The sequence below is a fragment of the Mus musculus genome, chromosome 4 (assembly GCF_000001635.26).
Source record: "Mus musculus strain C57BL/6J chromosome 4, GRCm38.p6 C57BL/6J".
Lineage (NCBI taxonomy): Eukaryota > Metazoa > Chordata > Mammalia > Rodentia > Muridae > Mus > Mus musculus.
The window spans coordinates 130828299-130836061 of NC_000070.6; the positions used below are offsets into that span (position 1 = coordinate 130828299).

The following is a 7763-nucleotide window of genomic DNA, read 5'->3' on the forward strand; positions in this document are numbered from 1 at the left end:
GTGTGGTAATTCTGAGGCCCCCCAGGGCCTCAATGAGGGGGGGTTCAGATGGCTTGTTTCCAGGAGGCTCCATCAACTGCCTGGGTACTTTCTGCTGCGCGTTTGAGCAGCAAACACTTTATTCTCCGCGTGGTAGAGTAGCAGGCTCAGTCTTGGAGCAGCTGTGTGTGCTTGTGCATGCTATTGCCCCTCTCTGAGCCCAGCGTCCCTATATGTGCACAGAGGACCTGCAGTGTGAGGGTCTTTGCAGAGCAGGCTCTGCCGTGACTTCGTGCTGTGAGTGAGATGCTTCAACTCCAGCGGTTCCACCGGGAAAGTGGAGACCATAGAGGTTGCCTGGTACGCACAGTGGCACAGTGCTAAGAACCATGTTAGGTGTGGAGAAGACACTGGGTAAGTGGGGGCTATTATTGTTGTTGCTGTTATTGTGATGGCGATGATGATGGTGATGATGGTGACGATTTAATAGCTTTTTAGGTAGTCTAGGGTAGCCTACAACTTGTGACAATCCTCCTCCCTCAGACTCCCAAGTAATGAGATCACTGCAGATCTCCTCTTGGCTAGGCCTGGCATACTGCCTACTGAGTGAATAAATGACCTGAACCTGGGCACGGATCACGTGACTTATTGCTGACGTAGGACAGACCCTGACTTGGGCCACGAGAGCCAACCCTCATCTGGAGCAGCACTCTTGTGAGGAGCTGGGGGCCTCCCCTCTGGGCCTCGGGATGAGAGGGGGAAGAATGGCTGTTTGTTTCTGTAAGTCCAAGAGGTCACAGAGGCCAGCCCGAGCCTCCTTGGGAACAGAGTGTGCTCTGCTTCCGGAGGCCACCCACCTTGTTCTGCTGGGCTGAGGGTGGGCTGGCGGCCATTAGAGGGTCCAGACTGCTTTCGCTAGATCCTGAGCCCCATCTCCCTCTGGAAGGAAGGAGGCCAGGCCTGCTGTGGGAACGGGGTGGAGAAGAGGGATCTGTTGGCAGAGGAGGCTGGGCCAGGCTCCCTGGTATGGCTGTACTCATGCACACTCTGTCCTTGCGGAGTGCATTTGCAGGTGGAGAAACTGAGGCTCCAAGGATGCAAAGCCCTACAGCTGAGAGGGTGCAGGGCACCCAGGCCAGAGCCCAGTCTCTCTCCTCCTCCCCCATCTCCTCCCTCCAGCCAGCAGCTGCGGAGCCACAGGAGCGGTAGGTGTGATCCAGAGACTGGAAAAAACAACAACAACATGTGACATCACGGGGGCGGGGCTTCCCCCGTCAGTGCCTCTCCCACAGGCGCTGTGCTTAGTTCTTACACAGACTCAGCACCCTCATCTCATAGCCAACATTGGCTTCATCAGCAAAACCCAAGCTATGAAACGTTCCATCAAATGGTCCACTGCCTTCAATAAATCATTTGTTTTATTTAGAGAGAAAGGGACTTAGGATATATAGAAAATGTACACAGATGTATCCAATGCATATTTACTAGAACAAAGGTAGACAGCATTTCTGAGGATGGACACCTGAAGCTGACCTCTGACCTCCACACGTAGTCCATCTATGGACACAGCACGCTCACATGCAGATATACTAAAGACAAAGAAAACGAAAAACAACTTTCTGAGATGAGATCCTGCCGTGGTACCCAGACTGGTCCTGAATTCTGAGCTCAAGCGATCCTCCTGCCTCAGCTTCCTGTACCTTGGACCATACGTGTGCACCCACCTAAAGACTAGAAACAAGATTAAAAGATGTGGTGGCCAAATACTGTAGAAACTTGATATAGATCCTGTTTCAAATAAATCATATTTAAAAGTGACAGTTATGACACAGGTGGAAGTCTGAGCTCACTGGAGTCTAGATAGCCTGAGTTTGTATTTAATTAATTTGCTGTGACAGTCTCCTGAAGCCCAGGCTAGCCTCAACCTTCCTAGTAGCCCAGAATGACCTTGAACTTTTGATCCTCCTGCCTCCACTAGCCAAGCATGGAGCACCACACCAGGTTAGTATGGAGTTGGGGATCTAACCCAGGGCTTCATGTGTGCTAGGCCAGCACTGCGCACAGAGCCACAGCCCAACCCCACTCTCTTTAATATTTAGAACATTTTCAGCCAGGTAGTGGTGGTGCACACATTTAGTCCCAGCACTCGGGAGGCAGAGGCAGGCAGATTTCTGAGTTCGAGGCCAGCCTGTTCTACAGAGTGAGTTCCAAGACAGCCAGGGCTACACAGAGAAACCCTGTCTTAGGAAAAAAAACAAAACAAAAACAAACATTTCCATCATTTGCTTTTTCTTTTTCCTTCCCTTCCCTCTCCCCTTCCTTCCTTCTTTTATTTGTTATGGTGGTCGTGTGTGTGTGTATGCATGTATGTGTGTGTGAATGCAAGTATGTGTATGTGAGTGCATGTATGTGTGTGAATGCATGTATGTGTGTGAATGCATGTATATGTGCTTGCCTGTGCATGTGGATGTAGAGGCCAGAGGGTTGCTATTGGGCATCTTCCTCCATTGCTTTCCCTCATTGTTTAAAAATTTTATTGTGTTTATGCATTGTGTGTGTTTGTGTGTATATGTGGGCGCACTCGTGCCTTGGTTCACATGTAGAGGTTAGGTGACAACTTGTGAGAGCTTGCTCTCTTGTTCTACTGTGTCAGTACTGAGGACTGATCTTGGGTTGTCAAGTTTGGTAGCAGGGACCTTTACCTGCTGAGCCATCCTGCCAGCTTTTCCTTCTTTATCTTTCAAGACTCTATCATGTATGTATGTATGTATGTATCTATGTCTATGTATATATCTATGTATCTGTCATGTGTGTACATATCTGTATATGCCTATGTTTCTTTGAATGTATGTATCTATCATGTATGTGTGTATGTATCTATATTTGTCTATGTATCTATATAACTATCTATAATGTGTGTGTCAATCATGTATATATGTATATATATATCTACCATATATATGTATCTATTTATTTATCATATATGTATTTATCATGTTTGTTTGTATGTCTGTATTATGTATGTGTGTGTCATCTATCTTTTTTCTCTCTCCTTCCCTCTCTCACTGAACCTGGAACTTGCCATCTCAGTTAGACCAGCTGGTCACTGAGCTCTGGAGATCCGCCTGTCTCTCCTCTCTTCTCCCACTCAGCGCTGCAGCTACAGATGTGAACTTGGCTTTTTGTGTGAGTACTGGGCATCCAAACTCAAGTCCTGATGCTTGTGTGGTGACTTTGCTGTCTGAACCATCTTGCTAACCTTACTTTCATAATTTTTATAACACACACACACACACACACACACACACACACACACACACACATTTCATATAGTACTAGGGCTTGAACCTAAGGCCTTGGGCAAACTCTGCTAACTGAGCTACACCTCAGCTCTGTGTTTGTATTTTTGTCCATAAGATGGTTCTGTTTTTCTACAGAGGACAAACTAGCTCCTAAGGGCTGTGGGGAACTGGAGGGGGACCTGTCCCAGTAGAGGCAAAGCTGTGCGCCCTCTGTCCGTGCTGCTACCTCCCAGAGTCATGCTGCTCTCAACCGTATACCATCCATTTCCAGTCGGTCAGCACCTCCAGGTAAGAGAAGCAACTTTCGAGCTGGCCTCTGACAACAGGGAAGCACACGGAACCTCTCAGATAGCCACAGCTTCAGAGACCCCTTCCCACAGAATCATGAGAAGGAACCTTCCCAAGGAGTGGTGGGCTGAGCCCCGCTCAGTTCCTGGGGACTCCCGACCCTGGCTTCTGGGATGACGGCACCGTCTTTGAAGGATGTGTGATTTGTGTCTTTTCCTCAGCCCAATGCCAAGGCCCTACCTCTATACTCCCATCATGCCTTGCTGTAAATATTGCTGCTCGCCCTCATCAGCCAAATGTGATATAAGAAGGGAGCATGGACTAGCAGACACAGGTCCTTCCTGACTGTCTATGGGGTGGGGGAGTGGGGTCATCCCATATCCTGCTACCCTTAGCCTTGGCTTCATCCCCTATATAGAACATTATGCCTCTTACTAGACATAGACAGTCCAAGCATCTGTTAGTGTTGGGCAATTAGAATAGTGCCTCTGGCAGATGTTAAATGAGTTCATATGTTAGATGGTTCTTTTTTTTTTTTTTTTTTGACATAGGTCACTATGCTAGCCTTACATTACCAGGTAGCCCAGACTAGCAACCTCCTGTCTCCTGCATGCTGGCATGACAGAGGTGCACTACCATGCCTCGATCTCTTTTCGTTTTTCTTTTTGAGACAGGGTTTCTCTGTGTAGTCCTGGCTGTCCTAAAACTCTTTAGACCAGGCTGGCCTCAAATTCAGAGATCCGCCTGCCTCTGCCTCCCCAGTGCTAGGATTAAAGGTGTGTGCCACCATCACCCGACTCACTTCTCATTTTGAGACAGGATCTGACTAAGCTGTTCAGGCTGACCTTGAATTTGTGATCTTCCTGCCTCAGCTTCTGGAGTAGCTGGAATGATAGGCCTGGGCCAACATACCCAACTTGGGTTTTGAAGGCTATTCAGGAGTTCTCTATGAAAAGAAGAGAGAAAAAAGGTACTTTCTAAAAGAGACAGAAGTATGGAAAGTATCCTAGTATGGCTGAGGATGGACAAATCCAAGGCAAGGGTGGATGGAACACAGAGTTTGCTGGGCACCTATGCAACCCCATACAGACTGGCTTGGAGTTTATAAACAGCCTGGTGTGGGTGTGTATACTTGAGCATGTGTGTTTTCTGTGCTGTCCACAGGGAAGTAAGAAGATGTAGATGGCCGACTGTCAGTTCCCCAAGTATACTGTTAAGTTTTTGGGCAGTAGTCATCCATGTCTCTCCGACTTTGTTTCCCCAAATGCTTTTAGGAGTGGGGTATGCAACTGGTACTTCAGCAATGCTTTTGTGTAAAAACACAGGTGCCCCAGGTTGTGCCCCCACCCCGCCCTCACCACCATGCTGTTTGCCCACAGTGCTAACACATGCCCTAGGCATTAGGATTATGCAACCCCAGTGGGCTCCCTGGCGGTAGCTTAAGTTTGGGATGTTTGTGTGTGTGTGTGTGTGCGCCTGTGCGTGTGCGTGTGCGTGTGTGTGTGTGTGTGTGTGTGCGTGCGCGCGCATGTGTGAGCGTGCGTGAGCATCCGCATGTACTCGAGTACACACCCACATAAATGGACAAGTCTGCAGGGATCCCTCAGAGTATGCCTGTAAGCCTTAGCCCATATAATGGAGGCAGGAATTGAAGCCAGACAAAAGCCTGAGATCGGAGAGTTGGAGAAGGTATTTGCTTTTGCTTTTCTTTTTCTGGTTTTCTTTGGAGACAGGGTTTTACTCTATGGCGCAAGTTGGCTCAGCTTCCAGAGTACTAGGATTACAGGTCTCTCCCATGCCAGGCCCCGTGAGAAGTTTCGAATGTGACATTGAGCGTGACAGAGCTGGGTGTGGTAGTACACACCTGTAATCCAGCACGCAGGAGAGAGGGGCAGAAAGGTCCCAAGTTCCAGGTCTCTTATTGCAAGAATAGAGCTGGAAAGGAGAGGCTGAAGTCTCCGAGTCACACCCAGGCACCAGATGCCACACACGGAGGGACTGAACTCACAGACGTGGATTCCTAGAGTGTGTGTGTGTGTGTGGGGCTGAGTTGGCTTTGAAGGGCTCCTAAATGGTTGCAGGTCAGTCAGGGGGTGGGGGTGGGGTGGAGGCTGGGCAGAGGTGACAGGTGGGCATAACTGGTGGCAGAGCGGAGAGTGGAGACCCTGCCCTTCTGTCCCCACTTCCTCCCTGCCTCCTTTCCGACGCCCTCTGGGTGGGTGGAATGCGTGTGAATGCTCTGGGTGTCTCTGGCTGAGGGAGAGGCTGGATGGGACAAAGCTTGCCTAGGTCCTTGCATTGTATGTGAGGCCAGCCAGGAGACAGAGCCCTTTGTCTGCCGAGTCACCCACCAGACACTCTGGTGGCCTCTAGTTCTCACTAGCCCTAGACTCCAAGGCCAAGTCATGGAGACAGATTTTTCTCCCTGGGCAGGCTGTGATGTCATAGTGGAGGGAGGGAGGGAGAGAGAGAGGCAGGGGTGAGTAGTAGTGGCCTTCCAGGCTGGCCAGGGCTGATAAATTGCCTCTTGCCCTTAAGGCTCAGCAATTACCAACCCATTAAATCCTTTAACCCTGGGAAGCAGAGACTGCTGGAGCCTCTGGTCCCTGAGAATCCCAGAGTAATGGAACCTTTTATAACAGACCCTGTGGACTAAGCCATTCTTAAGGGCTTGGGTGGCTCCCAGGTAGAGAGAGCACTTGTCTACCGTGCATGAGGCCGTGGGTTCTAAACGCAGCAGCCCACACAACTGGACACTGTGGCATATAATTATAATCTCAGTGCTCAACAAGTAAAGGAAGGAGGATTAGGAGTTCTAAGTCATCCTTGGCTATGCAGTGAGGTTGGGGCCAGCCTGAGCTACTTGAGAGCTAGTCTTACAAAATCAAATCAAAGCAAAGCAAAGCAAAGCAAAAACAAACAAAACAAAACAAATCAAAACATAGGCTCAAGGCCTGCGGATGTGGCTCAATTGTAGTGTCCTTTCTTAACAAAACAAAGGAGCTGGAGAGACAAGCGGTCAAGAGCAATGACTGCTCTTCCAAAGGTCCTGAGTTCAAATCCCAGCAACCACAGGGTGACTCACAACCATCTCTCTCTGATTCCCTCTTCTGGAGTAGCTAAAGACAGCTACAGTATACTTACATATAATAATACATACATAAAATATTAAAAAAAAAACAAAAGGAAGGTCCTGGGTTCAAGTCCCAGCACTGACAGAAAATAGACATCCTTGATGTTTTCTTTGGAAGACTGTGGTAAGACTACGCTGAAATTGTGTATGAAAAAGATACGGAATAGCCACGGATGTGGGCATGCTTTCTACAGATGAGGCGTTATATTTCGAGGGACCTCAGACCCAGAGAGGTGGTATGTCTTGTCCAGGAACACACTGTGAGGAAGTGCCTGCACACACTGACCTGAGGGAAACCCAGGTGGGCTGCCACACCCTGAGGTAATTTGTCCCTGTGGCCCAGGCTGACACCTCCTGAGGTAACTTGCCCCTGTGGTCCAGGATGACAGACACCTCCTGAGGTAACTTGTCCCTGTGGTCCAGGCTGACACCTCCTGAGGTAACTTGTCCCTGTGGCCCAGGCCTCGCTGCTTCCTTCTGAAGCTGAAGGCCTCAGAGGCTTTTCCTTGGTTCAAGGCAGGGAGACCCTGAGCTAGCCTTGGCTCAGTCCCTTTGTAGCTTCAGCCAATCTATTGAACCTCAGTTTCTTTGTCTTTAAAAGAGCAATGGAAATCCCCCCTGTGTGCCACTAGGCAGAGGACAGCAGCTCTCTGAGAGGCGTCTTCCTGCAGGCTACCTCCTCCAGTGGGTAGATACTGGCCATCCCCAGCTGCAAAGACCATCACAGGGAGACAGCCTGACTTGCATAATACAATGCTGGGTGCTGGCCAGCGGAAGGTGCTTATGTGTTTCTAGTCTCCTGTAGGAAAGAGGATTCCGTCCCGTGAGGATTGCTATTGTCTTAGGGTTTCTATTGCTGCAACAAACACCATGATCAGACCAAAACAAAAAACAAAAAAAAAAAACCAAAAAACAACAAAACAAACAAACAAACAAACAAACAAACAACCCAAACTGGGGAGGAAAGGTTTATTCCGCTTACACTTCCACATGGCTGTTCATCACCAAAGGAAGTCAGGACAGGAACTCAAATGGGGCAGGAACCTGGAGGCAGGAGCTGA

The 7763-nt window shown here is 49.1% G+C and overlaps 1 long non-coding RNA gene across 1 annotated transcript; it reads right to left on the bottom strand.

The window, feature by feature from the left end:
- Positions 1 to 1509: 1509 nt before the first annotated feature.
- On the bottom strand, positions 1510 to 7428 carry Gm42316. The gene is made up of 3 exons (XR_881441.3): positions 5434 to 7428; positions 4415 to 4515; positions 1510 to 1568 (listed from the first exon to the last, which is right to left on the bottom strand). It is a non-coding gene; the product is annotated as a predicted gene, 42316 (long non-coding RNA).
- Between the last annotated feature and the right edge of the window lie 335 nt (positions 7429 to 7763).